The sequence below is a fragment of the Cervus canadensis genome, chromosome 4 (genome assembly GCF_019320065.1).
Source record: "Cervus canadensis isolate Bull #8, Minnesota chromosome 4, ASM1932006v1, whole genome shotgun sequence".
Taxonomy (NCBI): domain Eukaryota; kingdom Metazoa; phylum Chordata; class Mammalia; order Artiodactyla; family Cervidae; genus Cervus; species Cervus canadensis.
Window position 1 is genome coordinate 11,026,793 of NC_057389.1, and position 16,036 is coordinate 11,042,828.

Sequence of the window (16,036 nt, forward strand, 5' to 3'; positions counted from 1 at the left end):
ACGCTCGTGGTTGCTAACCTTCCGGGGCTGGCGCGTTCCGTGACGTCAGGTATGCGAGGCAGTCTGCGCCGCGCGCACTTCCGGAAGGCGAGGGGAGAGAGCCTGCGGTTGGCTCCCTAGAAGGAAAGCAAACCGGAAGAGAGTTGTGTTAAGTGTGCGGCAACGCATGCAGCAAGTGCGCAGGAAGAATCCGGGAAAGAGTGGAAGCTCGTAATTTGAGTTTGTTGGTGCAAAACTGAAGAAACACAGCCAATCATTTATTTAAGACCGCCTTGACGTTTCCCTCAGCTCAGGTACACATTTTACTAGACAGGTCGGTCGGCTCACTAGAAAGAAAGGAAACAGAGAGTTGGTGTCAAATATGCAGCAACTCTTTGCAGGAAGAAACCGGGAAAGATGGGAACCTCATACTTTGAGTTTGTTGGTACAAAACTGCATAAACACAGCTAATCATTTATTAAAGACCGCCTTGACGTTTCCCTCAGCTCAGGTACACATTTTATTAGGTATTTTCTCCTGCCTCTAAGTCCTTGACCTCCCTTTCCTTAGAGCATTGCGTTAGAGAACTGGTAACTGTACCACTAATTGGTACAGGTATTAGTAACTGGTAATTGATTCTCTTCATTTTGGGAATGTAAATCTTTTTAAAAGTTCTTTCCCGTGTTACAACCCAGGGCTGTCTTTCTTCAGGAACTAGGAGTCATCCTTTTAAAATGTCAGGAAAGGAGACATCACCCATAGCTCCCAGTCTCCTTGGGAGCGTAGAAGCCTAAGTTAGGCAGGCGCTTTGTTTCAAGTTGTAAAACTGCCTCCCGTCTCGCAGCTTAGAGAAAAGTTACTTTTTCTTTGTGAGGGCCTCCCTAGTAGCTCAGATGGTAAAGCATCTGCCTGCAGTGCAGGAGACCCGGATTCAACCCTGCCGAGGGAAAATCCGTTGAAGAAGGAAATGGCAACCCGCTCAAGTATCCTTGCCAGGAAAATAACATGGACAGAGGAGCCTGTCGGGCTACAGTACATGGGGTCACAAAGAGTCGGAATTTCCTTTTGGGTAAACAGAACTGGCCTAAGAGTTTTCCTACTCTTAAAATATCTTAAGCTTTCTGTTGAGTTCAGACAGAATCCTGGCCCCTCTTTTCTGTTGTGATCGTCTTGAATAAGCCTCTGCCTGTTTAACTTTGACATCAGTAATGTGGAACTTTGGGGTGAGCAGATATAAACAAAAACAACAGACCAGAAATTGAAGTTAGTATCTGTTCTTTTAAAAACTTATTCAACAAATTTTTTAGACTTTCTACTCCTTCAGAACTGTATTTGAGTATTGAATAGTAGAAGAGATATCATCCTTGCCCTTAGGGTCAAATGGAAATAACACAATAGTCCCGTTCATTCTTGGGGCAGTTTGGGGCACACATGCCTATTTAAAAGACAGAATGGCCAACTAATTGGTGTTTCTGAATTTTTTCTATTAGTAATAATGCTACTTGTTCATTTACATGTTTTTGTCTTACAAACAAGTTTATCAATCAGGAGAGATTTAAAAGCATAAAAGAGAAGAAAAGTTATACTTACTTAAATTAACCTGCATACTAGGAAAAGACCCCTATTATTCTGATTAACACCCCAGCTGACAGAATAGCAGTCTTCCATGGAAATGTGTAAAATACCACTGGCCTATTAAGTAAAATCTAATCCTCCCTCCCTGGTCCCGTATTGAATAATAATAATGCATACTAATTAAGTATCTGTTGTGTACCAGATCTCATGTTATGAAATGCTAAACAATTCTCTTTGTTTAGTCCTTACCAGAAAGAAAAAAAAACAAACACTAAGCCATTATTGTTCCTAATTTACAATTAAGAAACCATGATAAAGGATAATCAAGTTGGTGAAAATCAGCATGAGTAAAAGCAATAGAGCTGGGCAATAAACTCAGGCACTGTAGCCTCAGAGGTCAATATTGCCTACTACATTTTGTCTTCTCCTAATTTAGGCTTCCATGATTTGAGTCTAGCTTTTGTCTCAATCAGCTATTGTTAGAATAATGCTGCATAACTACTATCCAAAAATATCTCAGTGGCATACAGCAAACAGGCATTTATTTTTCACATGTTTTTGGTCAAGGTGAGAATTACAAACTTAAGTTGGCCTTATGGATAAGTAGAAAGGGGGTGGGGAATAGGCATAAAGAGAAATGAGCAGGCATGTATGTCTTTTTCTTTTTAAACAGTGACTGGTTACCCAAACTCCTACCTGATGGCCTTGACACATATCTCATTGGAGAGAGAGATGTCACATGGATGCTTCTAGCTTCTGGTAATCTGAGAATTTTGGTATTAAAATGGGCATATTCTACTCCCTATAGAAATTTATGTAAGGAAAAAGAAGACAATTCATACTGATAGGGATTTCATTTATATTAATGTGTGTGTATGAAAGTTGCTCAGTCTGCAATCTGCCAGATTTCTCTGTCCATGGAATTCTCCAGGCAAGAATACTGGAATTGGTTGCCGTTCCCTTCTCCAGGGGATCTTCCCAACCCAGGGATTGAACCCAGGTCTCCTACGTTGCAGGCAGATTCTTTACTGTCTGAGTCATTTATATTGATAGGCATGTCAATTTTAGCTCAGTGTAGTAGAGAACAAGGCTCAAGTAAGTGTTCTCTGGTGGCAAAATTTCCTTGCTTGTCCATTAAGGAAGAGAGAATGTAGGAGGTTGTCTCAACTGTAATGGTCATTCATAGTGACATCTGATGGAAGGAGTCTCTCATACTTTTAAATGGCAGGATACTGCCACATCAGGTGGATTGTGTATACCCTGAGGTCCAAAAGGAAAAAGTTCAATAGTCAGGAAAAGGGAATATGAACTGATCACAAAACCAGGAAGTGAAGAGAATGTACTAAAAATCTTGAAGGTGAAGGAAGAGTTGGAATTTCAGAGGACAGCTAAAGAACAACATTTCAAGAATAAGAAGGAATAGTGTTGTCGGGTAGGCACTGCATAACTGAGTAGGAATCTGAATAAATGTTGAGGTTAAAAGTCTAAAACACACAAACAAACAAACAAACACCGACTATATAAATGGGCTGTGGTTCCTGAGAGGAAGGAAACAAGGTGAGTATCTCTGGAGCTCTGCCTGTGGAAAATTTCCCAGCTATAGTGCATGAACCTGGAGTTCAGTCAGAATACGGGAGTCTCTCTTATCTGAAGAGGCAGAGATCAGAGTTCTGGGCTTTTAATGGTTGGCTTCTGTGGGCCAAGGCATTAAGAAAAAGAGTCTGTGGAGGTCATGAAGTTCATATGGAGGTTCCCCACACATCCTTGGCTGAGAGCTGGACAGAACTACCAGACTTGGCCACACAAAGTTAATAAGAAACTTGCTGTTACAGAGGTGAGAGCAGGACAGAGACATTAGATATTCAACAGTGCTGGGGACTTTAGAATTAGGGCCCAGACATACTGAACAGATCTCTTTAACACCTCCTAACAAAGTAGAAATCAAATGGAATCACTGCTTTATGATAAAGACCACACCTGGAGAAAGGCCCTCTTTATACCCACTTTAACAAAGCTTGGAAACCAAGCCCTAACAAGATTCTTAGAGGAGAAAGAGTTTGAGATTGGATCTCACCTGTTTACTGAGGAGCTTCCCAGTAGCGCTAGTGGTAAAGAATCTGCCTGCTAATGCAGCAGACACAAGAGACGCGGGTTTGATTCCTGGGTTGGGAAGATCGTCTAGAGTAGGAAATGGCAATCCATTCCAGTATTTTTGCCTGGAAAATTCCATGAACAGAGGAGCCTGGCAGGCTGAAGTCCATAGGGTCACAGAGTCGAACATGACTGAGCACATGGGACATAGTTTACAGGGACTTGCAAATAGATAAACAGAAATTATACAGTCTCAAAAAAGGAGATATAGAAAGATTCAAGAAAAGAACAAAACACTTTGAACTTACACAGCAGTATTATACAGTTTAATATATATGCACTGGAGCTCGAAAAGAAAAAGCAATATAATGAGGCAATGAAATATTTCGGTAAATGATTGAAAAACTTTGATTTACAGTTATGAGAAGATCAGAAAGTAGTAAGCAAGATACCAAGAACAGCACATATAAGCATATCAGAGTCATACAGAGTCACAGATATCAGAGTCCAAATTAGAACATCTAGAAAAGAGCCATAGAAAAAGATGCATTACACACCAAAGAAAAATAACACATGTGAAGGTATAGTTCGCATCTGAAACAATGGACACCAGAAGCAGTAACATCATTCAGGTGCTAAAAAAGAAAAAGTTATCAGCCTTGAATTCTATATCCAGTTATCTTCTAAAAAAAAAGAAAAGAGTCAAAACAAAGATGTTTTCAGGGAAGTGAAAGTTGAGGAAACTCATTTCCAACAGACTAAACCTTAGGATGTTTTTCAGGCTGAAGGGAAGTGATACAAGACAGAAATTTTGATTTACAGAAAGTAGAGAATGACAAGCAGAAGTAGAAAATCACTGTGTAAATACAAAAACCTATTTTTACTTCTCCTGAAGTTTCTTAAAAAGAATGCAGTGCTTTGCATAAGGCCATGTTTATGATGTGTGTACATATAAAAACATGGCAATAGAACGTAAAGGTAAAGGACAAGGGAGGTGAAGTGAATGGAAATATACCCTTTCCCGTTTGTAAAATTTGATACGGGACATGTGAAGTTCGAAATATCAGGTGTGAAAAGGGACTCATGAAGTAGGAAGCTCCCAGGTTAGAAGTGGGATGTTTATAAACAGAATCATGCTCTCCTAAGGCTATTACATTTGTGAAAGTATGAGGTGGGAAATGTTAGGTGTGAAATGGAGTTTATAAAGTAGGAACTACTAAGGGTACGAGTGAAAATTGAAGTGACCCAATATTGTTGCTAACTAGGCATTGTAACAATAGTAATACAGAGAAATATTCTTAGAGCAGCCAGCAAAAAATAATGAATAGAAGTTATATCTATAAAAGATAATATAAATAGCACCAAATAAAAATTTATCTTTGTCATTTATTTCTTACAGTAGATCATGAAAATGGCATTTTTTAAAAATAACAAATGTGATACATTGATACCACTGAGGTTTAGAAACTTAGAAAGACAAAATAATTCTACCACCCTAAGAGTGTCATTTCAATATTCCAGTATTGTATATGTGCCTGTGTGTGTATATATGTATTCAGTTCAGTTCAGTGTCTCAGTTGTGTCCAACTCTTTGTAACCCCATGGACTGCAGCACGCCAGGCTTCCCTATTCATCACCAACTCCTGGAGCTTGCTCAAAGTCATGTCCATCGAGTCGGTGATGCCATCCAACCATCTCATCCTCTGTCATCCCCTTCTCCTGCCTTCAATCTTCGCTTATATGTTTAGAACAATGCTTGCATGCTCAGTTGCTCAGTCATGTCAGACCCTTTTCTACCCTATGGACTGTAGCCTGCCAGGCTTCTCTGTTCATGGAGTTTTCCAGGCAAGAATACTAGAGCATGTTGCCATTTCCTACTCCAGGGGATCTTCCTAACCCAGGGATCAAACCTGTCTCCTGTATTGGCAGCTGGATTACTTACTACTGAGCCACCTTGGAAGCCCAATCAGAACAACAAACTATATATAATTTATATTCTATTTTTATATTTATATCATAAATGTTATTTTATTTGTCACAAAGGTATCTGTAAACATGAATTTTAATGATTTCTTTTATGTATTTACTATACTGGACAGTTTCCCTGTAGCTGGAACACTGTTATTACAAATGTTGTAATAACATTTGTTGTGTCCGACTCTTTGTGAGATGACCCCATGGACTGCAGCATGCCAGGCGCTCCTGTCCTTCACTATCTTCCAGATTTTTCTCTTGAGTTAGTGATGCTTTCTAACCATCTCATCCTCTGCTGCCTCCTTCTCCTCCTGCCCTCAATTTTTCTCACCAGCAGTGTCTTTTCCAGTGAGTCGGCTCTTCGTGTCAGATGACCAAAGTATTGGAACTTCAACATCAGTCCTTCCAATGAATATTCAGGACTGATTGATTTCCTTTAGGATTGACTGGTTTGATCTCCTTGCAGTTCAAGGGACTCTCAAGAGTCTTCTCCAGCACAATTCAAAAGCATTAGTTCTTTGGTGCTCAGCCTTCTTTATGGTCCAAATATCACATCCATCCATGACTCCTGGAAAAACCATAGCTTTGACTATACAGACCTTTGTCGGCAAAGTGACGTCTCTGCTTTTTAATGCACTGTCAAGATTTCTTACAGTTTTCCTTCCAAGGAACAAACTTCTTTGTATTTCATGGCTGCAGTCACCATATGCAGTGATTTTGGAGCCCAAGAAAGTAAAATCTGTCACTCCTTCAACTTTTTCCCCTTCTATTTGCCATGAAGTGATGGGACCAGATGCCATGATCTTCATTTTTTAATGTTGTTTCAAACGAGCTTTTTCACTTTTCTCTTTGACCCTCATCAAGAGGCTCTTTAGTTCCTCTTCACTTTCTGCCATTAGAGTGGTATCATCTGCGTATCTGTATTTATTAAAAATACCACTGAGGTGTTATTCTGATTAAATATTTTCTGCATCTTTGCCCATGAATTATTTCTTAAGGGAATGTGTGTTGATGCTTCCATTTTAGGGCATTAGGTATACAGACTCTCTCTGCCTTGAAGATTAAAAAAAATATTTTGTTGTGTCACTTGTTTAAAAAGCCGAAGTGGATAGAGCTGAGGCAGTACAAAATGGTGAATGGTTTCCCTGACTGTAGCTGAGCACCCAACCCAACGAATAATATTAATAGCTGTGGAAAGTAAACCCAATACTGTGGTCTAAATACAGGTAAGAACACTGGAGGGCGATGTTTGAGACCAGAGCCTTACTGTGAAGTAAGGCTATAATACCTTTGTTTCCCATTCTTTGCATCATCACTTGTGAGATGGTTAGGCCTCAGAGAGGAGGGTTATACTCGTTCACATTTCATCCTATAAAGCAATTTAGAATTCCTGAGGTGAGGGATAGTGTATTGGCAGTGAACCTAAAAGTAACAGTGTCAGTTTTGAGGGGGGGAAAGGAATGAGATTATTGTGTGAAATAAAGCAGTCTTGACTGGTTTTATATGTGCACTGCACAGCAGAATCCTCCTTAGCATGAGTGTCACCAAGTGGGCAAAAAACTGCGCTTATGGGGCAGTGGGAATTTACTGAGGCTTGAACGGTCATTGGGATCAAAGGGTCATGAGGTTTGTAATCTGGAAGTGATACGTCCGCAACTATCTTCCCTAGGGCCTCTTCAGTGCAATATAGTCTTTGGTGGTTGATATTAGCAGGTCAGAGAAGGGAATGCAGTTTATGTCTTAAAGGTGAGAAACATGATGGGCACCTCAAAAAAGAAACCAGATTCACCAAGGCCGTTAAATATGTAAACAATTGTGAACAGATCTTGCCATTATTTGATAGAGCTGGAACCCAATTTGGAATTTGCTGGAGACACTATACTTGTGTGTTTCATTCCAGAAACAGTATATGATATATGGATAGCCATCGTTGTATTTTAAAGTGGCTCTTTAATTTGAAAAGATATACTTAATGCCATTCACGAGAGAAAAATGCTTCCTAATGATCCATTGCTTCCATATGATGAAAATTTATTAATAAACATTTTTATGTAAATGGCTTAAACTATTTATACATTAAAAATGGTTAAAATTTTTGAATATTTTAAAATATTTATTTGAGCATAGTAAATTTATATGGTTCAAAATTCAAAATATGTAAAAAGATATTTACTGAAAAACTGTCTTCCATCCCTACTCACCAGATAAACAGCTCCTCTTTCAAAGCCTAAAAATATCTTCAGTTTTTCATGCAGCTTCCAGAGATAAACATATGTATATAAGTTATATAAAAGTGTCATTTTTAACATAAACGAGACGGTAGTGTTCTTTACATACGGTCTGGTACTTTGCTTTTTTGTTGGTATTATTTTTTAAAATACCTTAGTGATTCCATATCAGTATACCATGAGATTTGTCATAATGTTTTATTCACTTCTGAACTGTGAATTTTTTGTGAGCCCTAGGCTTTTTTTGCCTTCTTTGGTCCCTTTCTTCATGAATAATGGTAATAGTAATAATAGCAATAATAATAAAGTTCTGTTTTATGACTTCGTGTTGGTACCAACTATGTGTTGGTATAAAGATGAATATAATCAAGGCTGGAATGATTATGATTTATTACTATTATTTCTTGAAATTTAAATTAACATATTTTCATGGGTTCCTAAGTGTACTGTGAGCCCTAGGCTCACAAATTGAAAGACAGGTCAGCGCTGGTTTTATTACTGCAAGGTTTTCCATAGTGAAGTGAAGTGAAGTGAAAGTTGCTCAGTCGTGTCCGACTCTGTACGACCCCGTAGACTGTAGCCCGCCAGGCTCCTCTGTCTATGAATTTCTCCAGGCAAGAATGCTGGAATGGGTAGCCATTCCCTTCTCCAGGGGGATCTTCCTGACCCGGGGATCAAATCTGGGTCTCCTGCATTGCACGCAGATTCTTTACTGTCTGCGCTAGCAAAGAACCCGTGGACATTTTCCATAATAAGCACATTATTTTGATCAAGTCTTCATTGATGGATCGTTAGGTTGTTTCATAAGTTTTCGATTTTTTTTAATAGAAAATGGAGTTTAAAAACTGCAGGAAAAAAAAAGATGCATCCAAACACAAGGAGTATTTACATACCTATTTAGAATAATACTACCTTCTAAACTAAAATTATTTTATTTTCCTGAATATTTTTAGCTGGTAGCAAAACCAATTACCACCTAGTGCTAGTATGACGTGTGCGTGCTCAGGCCTGTCCACCTGCTTTGCAGCCCTGCCGGGAGGCTCCACTGTCTGTGGGATTCTCCAGGCAAGAATGCTGGAGTGGGTCGCCATTCCCTTCTCCAGGGGGTCTTCCTGACCCCGGGATCGAACCGCGTCTTCTGCTTCTCTTGCATCTCCTGCACTGGCAGGCGGATTGTTTACTACCACAGCACCTACAGTATCATTTATTGTCCCTCGCATGATTTTTATATTTGTTTTCTCTCTATGTGGGCTTCTCTGGTGGCTCAGAGGTAAAGAATCCGCCTGTCAGTGCAGAAGATGTAGGTTTGATACCTGGGTAGGGAAGATCCGTTGGAGAAAGAAATGGCAACCCACTCCAGTATTCTTGCCTGGGAAAGCCCATGGACAGAGGAGTCTGGCGGGTTACAGTCCATAGGGTTGCAAAGAGTTGGACATGAGTTAGTGACTAAACAATAACAACAACTCTATGTACACCGTCCCCTTCTCTTTGTCTCCTCCTTTCATTCAGCTAAATATTACTATTCTCTTTATAGTTCTTCCTCCTTTCCTATTAGTTCTTTAAGTTTGTACTAAAGGCATTTATTTATATTTAAACACATTCTTAGAGTTAAAAAATGAAGAAATCGCCAGAATTTACCCCAATATTGTTAATATTTGAAATGAGCCTGCATAGAATTTCCCTGGACTGAATTTATAAATAGCCTAACACAAAAATTAATTCATATGCTGTGGAATGTCTTATAAACTAAATTATCAAATTGTCTTATATCCTTGACTCCCACAAGTTTATGAACTGTTTGTGTCTTTTTTTTTTTTATCTCCTCCTTTATACCTGTCTCTTGACAGATTCATTGGTTAGGGATATATATTGACTATCTTAACAGTAACATGAAGCTCTCATAGCGTATTTAACTCAGTATGGCTTCTCTCAGTGAGATATTTTCCTAATTACTTTTACATTTGTAGGCCAGGGATTAAAACTAAATGAGTCTGTGGATGGGTAGGTAGATGCTTATGTAATCAACCAGAGAATGATGGTTGATGCTGTCTAAAAGCAGATGTTTTTACTTACTTTTAGTCAGTTTTCATTATATAAGATTAGAAGGCATAAATTGATTTCTTTTCTCAAAGTAAACCAGAAATTCATATATTTAATAACTTTTGCATTAGTGAATAAAATAAATAAAAATATCAAAATAACAAACAGTATTCAGCCAGCACTGCATACCAAATCAAATATATATGTAACCTATAGGACTCATTGGTAGGCAGTATAAAACTTTTGTGTAAACTGTTTGAGGACAGGAATTTGTATCTGCCTTGGGATTTAACAAGTGTGCCTGCATGTGGTTGGTGTTCAGTAAACGTAGGTGAATATACAGAATGAATTTAAAAAGTAAGACTTCTTATTTTGAATAGTAGTAATGTTTCTTTTATTCATATATCACAGCTTGCTGAGGAATAAAGATGGAAAGATGTAGTGCAAATTCTTCTAGTTGATCAAACTCCATTATTTGAAGGAAAAAAATTAACACTAAGTAGACTTTCATGTATCTATAGAGCCTTAGAATTCTTACATACTTACAAAGAATTAAGTGTAATGCCCTATATTTTGTTGAAGAGAAAAGGAATGTCTATAGAGGTTGTATAATTTTTTTAGTGGGCAATATTACCAAAGGCAGACTGAAATTCAAATCTCTTGATTTTTAAAATTGGGCCTTTTTGTACTACATAGTGTTTTCTAGTTTGTCACTAGTGCTGTCCCTCAGCAAACATTTGCATAATAAGGGTTTACTTCCTACATCTATAAGGGGTTCAGATTTTTAAAAATTAAAACTTCTGTTAGGAAAATTTGTTTAAATTAAATTAATCTCTTTCCCTTATTGTAAATGGAATTACTCTAACTATTGGATGCACACAACAAAGTTTGATTTTATGAGTATGATACCATTAAAAATCCTTTAAGCCATAATGAAAGTTGTAACTGGTCTGAAGACCATTTTTGCCGTAGTTAATATTCACAGCAAGGAATGATTCTTCCTGTTATATCAAATAAACTCATCTTTAAAGTTGAAAATATTGTAGCATTTCCATAATATTCATCTCAAGAGATGACAAGGTGTCAAAGGATGATAAGAAACATTGAGTAAATATCTAAATTTGCTGTACAGAAAATAAGAATTTTCCTTTAAAAATTATCATCAAATATATTTGTTATATGTTTTGCTACAGTGCTAATAAGGATTCCCTATTATACTAATAAGGATATGCTAGTAATTAATTGATTATTAATTAATTATTAATTAATCTTAGATATCTGGTAAGGTTATCCATACTCATGATCACCATCAGCAATCAGCATATGCATACCGAGAAAGGAAGTCTGAGTAGATCATCAAGGAAGTATTTCTTTCCCATAAACACTGTTGCAGCTTCCTAATTTTGATTTTGTAGAAAGGGTACAGTACAATAAACTGATGGCAACCTACCTGTATCCTCAGGAATGCCCCCAGAATGTGTATAAATCTGCTGAGCAGGTCCTAAAGGTGGAAAGTGAAAGTGAAAGTCATGTCAAACTCTTTGTGACCCCATGGACTGTAGCCTGCCCGGCTCCTCTGTCCATGGAATTCCCCAGGCAAGATTACTGGAGTGGGTAGCCCTTCCCTTCTCCAGGGGGTCTTCCCAACCCAGGGATCAAACCCAGGTCTCCCACATTACAGGTGATTCTTTATGGACTGAGCCACCAGGGAAGCCCCCTAAAGGTGGAGGGAGAGGAAATTAGCCTAAAACTTCTAAATGGAGCCAGGTGGTACATCCACACAGCTTTTCATATCAAATAAATGATCACAAACCACAAGCTCATGATGCAGTTGAAATATTTATCCAGCATCACTCTCCTGTTTATGTATTTGGTCTGCTTATTTATTTAATTCTGGGCTTGGTTTTACTTATGTTTCTATGGAAGACATTTACCTTACACTTGGCTTACTGCACTGCAGCATCAAGAAAGACCTTTGAAAACTTACAGGATATGTACAGGACTATTCAACATCCACTGGGTCACAGGAAAAGCAGGAGAGTTCCAGAAAAACATCTGCTTCATTGACTACACCAAAGCCTTTGACTGTGTGGATCACAACAAACTGTGGAAAGTTCTTCAAGAGATGGGAATACCAGACCACCTGACCTGCCTCCTGAGAAATCTGTATGCAGGTTAAAAAGCATCAGTTAGAACCAGACATGGAATAGCAGACTGGTTCCAAATCAGGAAAGGAGTACGTCAAGGCTGTATATTGTCACCCTGCTTATTTAACTTATATGAAGAGTACATCATACAAAAGCCTGGATGAAGCACAAGCTGGAATCAAAATTGCTAGGAGAAATATCAATAACCTCAGATATGCAGATGATACCACCCTTATGGCAGAAAGCAAAGAAGAACTAAAGAGCCTCTTGATGAAAGTGAAAGAGGAGAGTGAAAAAGCTGGCTTAAAACTCAACATTCAGGAAACTAAGATCATGGCATCCGGTCCTGTCACTTTGTGTCAAGTTGATGGGGAAAAAAATGGAAACACAGTGAGAGACTTTATTTTCTTGGCTCCAAAATCACTGCAGGTGGTGACCACAGCCATGAAATTAAAAGATGCTTGCTCCTTGAAAGAAAAGCTGTGACCAACCTAGACAGCATATTAAAAAGCAGAGTCATTACTTTGCCGACATAGGTCCCTCTAGTCAAAGCTATGGTTTTTCCAGTAGTCAGGTATGGATGTGAGAGTTAGACTACAAAGAAAGCTGAATGCTGAAGAATTGATGCTTTTGAACTGTGGTGTTGGAGAAGACTCTTGAGAGTCCCTTGGACTGAAAGGAGATCAAACCAGTCCATCCTAAAGGAAATCAGTCCTGAATATTCATTGGAAGGGCTGATGCTGAAGCTGAACCTCTAGTACTTTGGCCACCTGATGTGAAGAGCTGATTCATTGGAAAAGACATTGATGCTGGGATAGATTGAAGACAGGAGGAGAAGGGGACAACAGAGGATGAGATGGTTGGACAACATCACCAATTTGATGGACATAAGTTTGAGCAAGCCTCTGGAGTTGGTGATGGACAAGGAGGCCTGGCGTGGTGCAGTCCATGAGGTCTCAAAGAGTCATACACGACTGAGTAACTGAACTGGTTAATTAAAATTTTCATGTATCTTACTGGGTCTGTGTGAGAAAACATCACTAAATTAAATGAAGATAGTTATAGGAAGTACAAACTGGGAATTCCATTATTTAGTATCTGCACAGTTCCTATCTTTTTTTAGAACAAATGACTTTGTTCAGCTTGAATTACTGGAGGATGCTAATAAATAGAACAGTTCTAAAAACATACACTGAACATCCTGTCATGTGAAAACTTCATATTCTCTCACAGCAGAAGAAACGGTGATGAAAAGCCAGTTCTGCATTTTACAGTTAAAGCAAATACAGCAGAGGAAAAAGGAAGGAAAACAAGTATCCAAGAATGATGTCAATCTCAAGATACTGATTTAATTATTATCTTATCACCAGGGGGAAAAATGCTTTATATTCATGGATGTATCAATCAGAGCTTATGGAAGAGAACTTTTAAAGTGGATTTTATGCCTTAGTGTGATTCATTCATGCGTTCCTTCATTCGTCCTTTGAATTGATCAAACCTGCATGAGCACTAAATGAACACCTTCAATATCCCCTCTTTGAGAGAGATTCACATTCACACTCCCGTGGTCATCGGGCAGGCTGACCCCACTTTTCATCCACTGCTGGCAAGCTCAAGGTGGGCACCTGACCCGAGGTAAGCTGTTCAGAATTCATTACAATGAATTGGGAACTAGCACTAGGATTGCACTCATACCTGGGAATGTTTTTTGAACAGTTAAACTATAAAAACTCAGTCAGGTTTCCTCCCATGTTATCTAGGGTGTAGCTGAAGCCGATATAAATATTGAAAAAAAAATATGGTGGAGACAAAGACGAGGAGTGAATAGTGTCAGTAAGTTTTGTTTTGTTTTTTGCTTTTCCAGGTTTGTTTGTTTTTGTTCATTTTGTTTTTTTGTTTTTCTTTTAAATAACAAACTGCATTTTAGTTTCCAGTTGTGGAATTTTTCCAAGATATTTTCATACCATTGTGTTTTCTGATACTGTGCCCTTATATTTTCCCTTAGTTGTTTTCTTATACTGATATGCTGTCCTTGGTCTTCAAACAATCCCAAATAATGTTAGCTCCATGGATGAGCTACTGTGTTAACACGCTGATATTATAACCAAGATATAATCCCAACTTTTAGGCCCTCACAGTGAAATGAAGGAACTAATATAATAAGATAGACTCAGTAAAGCTAAAATTGTAATACCTTTTTAAAATAAAGGAATCACTGTATGAAAATAAATGATAACCATGCTGTTGTACAACATTGGGTTAAAAATTTACAGATGGTTTAAATAAAATGAATTTTTGATCTCTTCACCCATGTGATTAAATAAGTAATAAAACTATTTCATGTAATGTAATCTGCATTAGTTAACTTCAACTGCGTTGCTGGATTTTATTTCACTTGAATTTGCATGCTTAACTTCTCTGCCAGACTCTATAAAGAAAAACAGTAAGTAATAATAATAATGTACATGGATCACAAAGAGTCAGACATGACTGAGCAACTGAGAACACACATGGCGGTTACATACAACAAGGGTATGTATCCCTTGTTACATGTGTCCCTTGTTACATGTATCCCTTGTTACATGTATCCCTTGTTACATGTGCATGTTACAAAATCACCAATGCTATAACAAAAAGAAAACCAATAAACTAGGTTACTGCATGAATACAGGATCTTAATTTTATTTTCTTATATCTAAATTCCACATGCCTAGTATAGATTTCTCCTTAGAACAATTTCCCCAAAGAGATTAAAACAAGAATGCTTAATTGTGTGAAATGCTTCTGTGTTATATATTGACAGATCCGACTGTTAGGTAATTTTACACAAAAATACTGCCTTCACAGAATACTTTTAACAAAGCAGGATAATATCATATGAGTCAGATTTTTGTATTTCTAAAATTCTCTGTTCTTGAGAGTTTTAAATTGAAAGATAAATTTTTTAAATGAGATGCAAACAAGAATGCCTATGAGAGTAAATGCAGCTTCTAGTTAAGCCAGGTTTTCAAATATTTTGAATATTTGAATTTTCAAATATTTAATATCTGAGATAACCATTAAGAATTTTATTTTTTGTAAAGCACAATGAGTTTAAAGTTCTTTGTAAAACATAGTGATGAAAAGTCTTTCCCAGAAATACTATATTAGTGAAAAGTGATATGAAGGAGGACATAGTTCAGTCTGGGAAATTTGATCTCATTCTGGAAAAGAATCTTGCAGAATTATACTTTGGAGTGACAGATCTTAAGTGTCTGCAAACTTCAGATTCTTGGCATATTAAAATTAAAGCTAAGTGTTAAAAATTCATCTGAGGTCACTAGAGAGAGATCTTCCGTTAAAGGCAAAAGTATATGTCTAGGGAATATATTAGGATAATTTTAGAATTAGAATTTAGTTCACTCAGTAATAAAAATGCCAATGGAGAGAACTGTTCATCAGAAAGGATACAAGAAATAGTGAAAAATATATATTTGAAAAATATATATTTATCAAATGATTTCAATTTTTAAATGTTCACTTGTAAAACTGATTTATTGAAGTACAAAGATGATATATTAGTTTAAGAAATGTACACAGTTTGTGCTGGTTTTCTATTTCCTTGACAAGCCAAAAGATAATTTTTTGTAATAAATACAGAGAGACAGTCTAAAGCTGACATTGGGACAACAGTCTTTTGGGGCTTGGACACTTGGGAACAGCCAGTGAGCCCCAAGTCACCCCCACTTCCCCATCTGTGTCTGTGAGTTTGTCATATTCAGGAAACTCCCATTCTTCTCTCTCTCTCTCACCATGTTCAGGAAAAGAAATACTTTGATTTTAGAGGTAGTGCTATTGGCAGTGGAGAGGGAGGACTAGGAAGTTAAATTGTTAGCTGCCCATCTGAAAGAATCTGAGGTTTTATGTCTGGATCCTCCTCTCACCTCAGTATTCATTCTGTTAATCCGGATGTAGTCTTCTCTTCGGTTCTTCTACAGAGAGGGCACACCAGGTTTAAATTCT

At 37.7% G+C, this 16,036-nt stretch overlaps 1 long non-coding RNA gene across 2 annotated transcripts in view; it reads left to right on the forward strand.

Annotated features, from left to right (window-relative positions):
* Positions 1-125: 125 nt before the first annotated feature.
* LOC122439498 overlaps positions 126-16,036 on the forward strand; it is a 99,137-nt gene continuing 83,226 nt past the window's right edge. Inside the window, exons 1-3 of one of the 2 annotated variants that reach the window (XR_006268879.1) lie at positions 126-293; positions 2,228-2,313; positions 11,848-11,984. This is a non-coding gene — a long non-coding RNA (uncharacterized LOC122439498). Of the gene's footprint in view, positions 294-2,227; positions 2,314-11,847; positions 11,985-16,036 lie in introns of those variants that run through there. The other variant, XR_006268878.1, reaches the window with a different exon arrangement.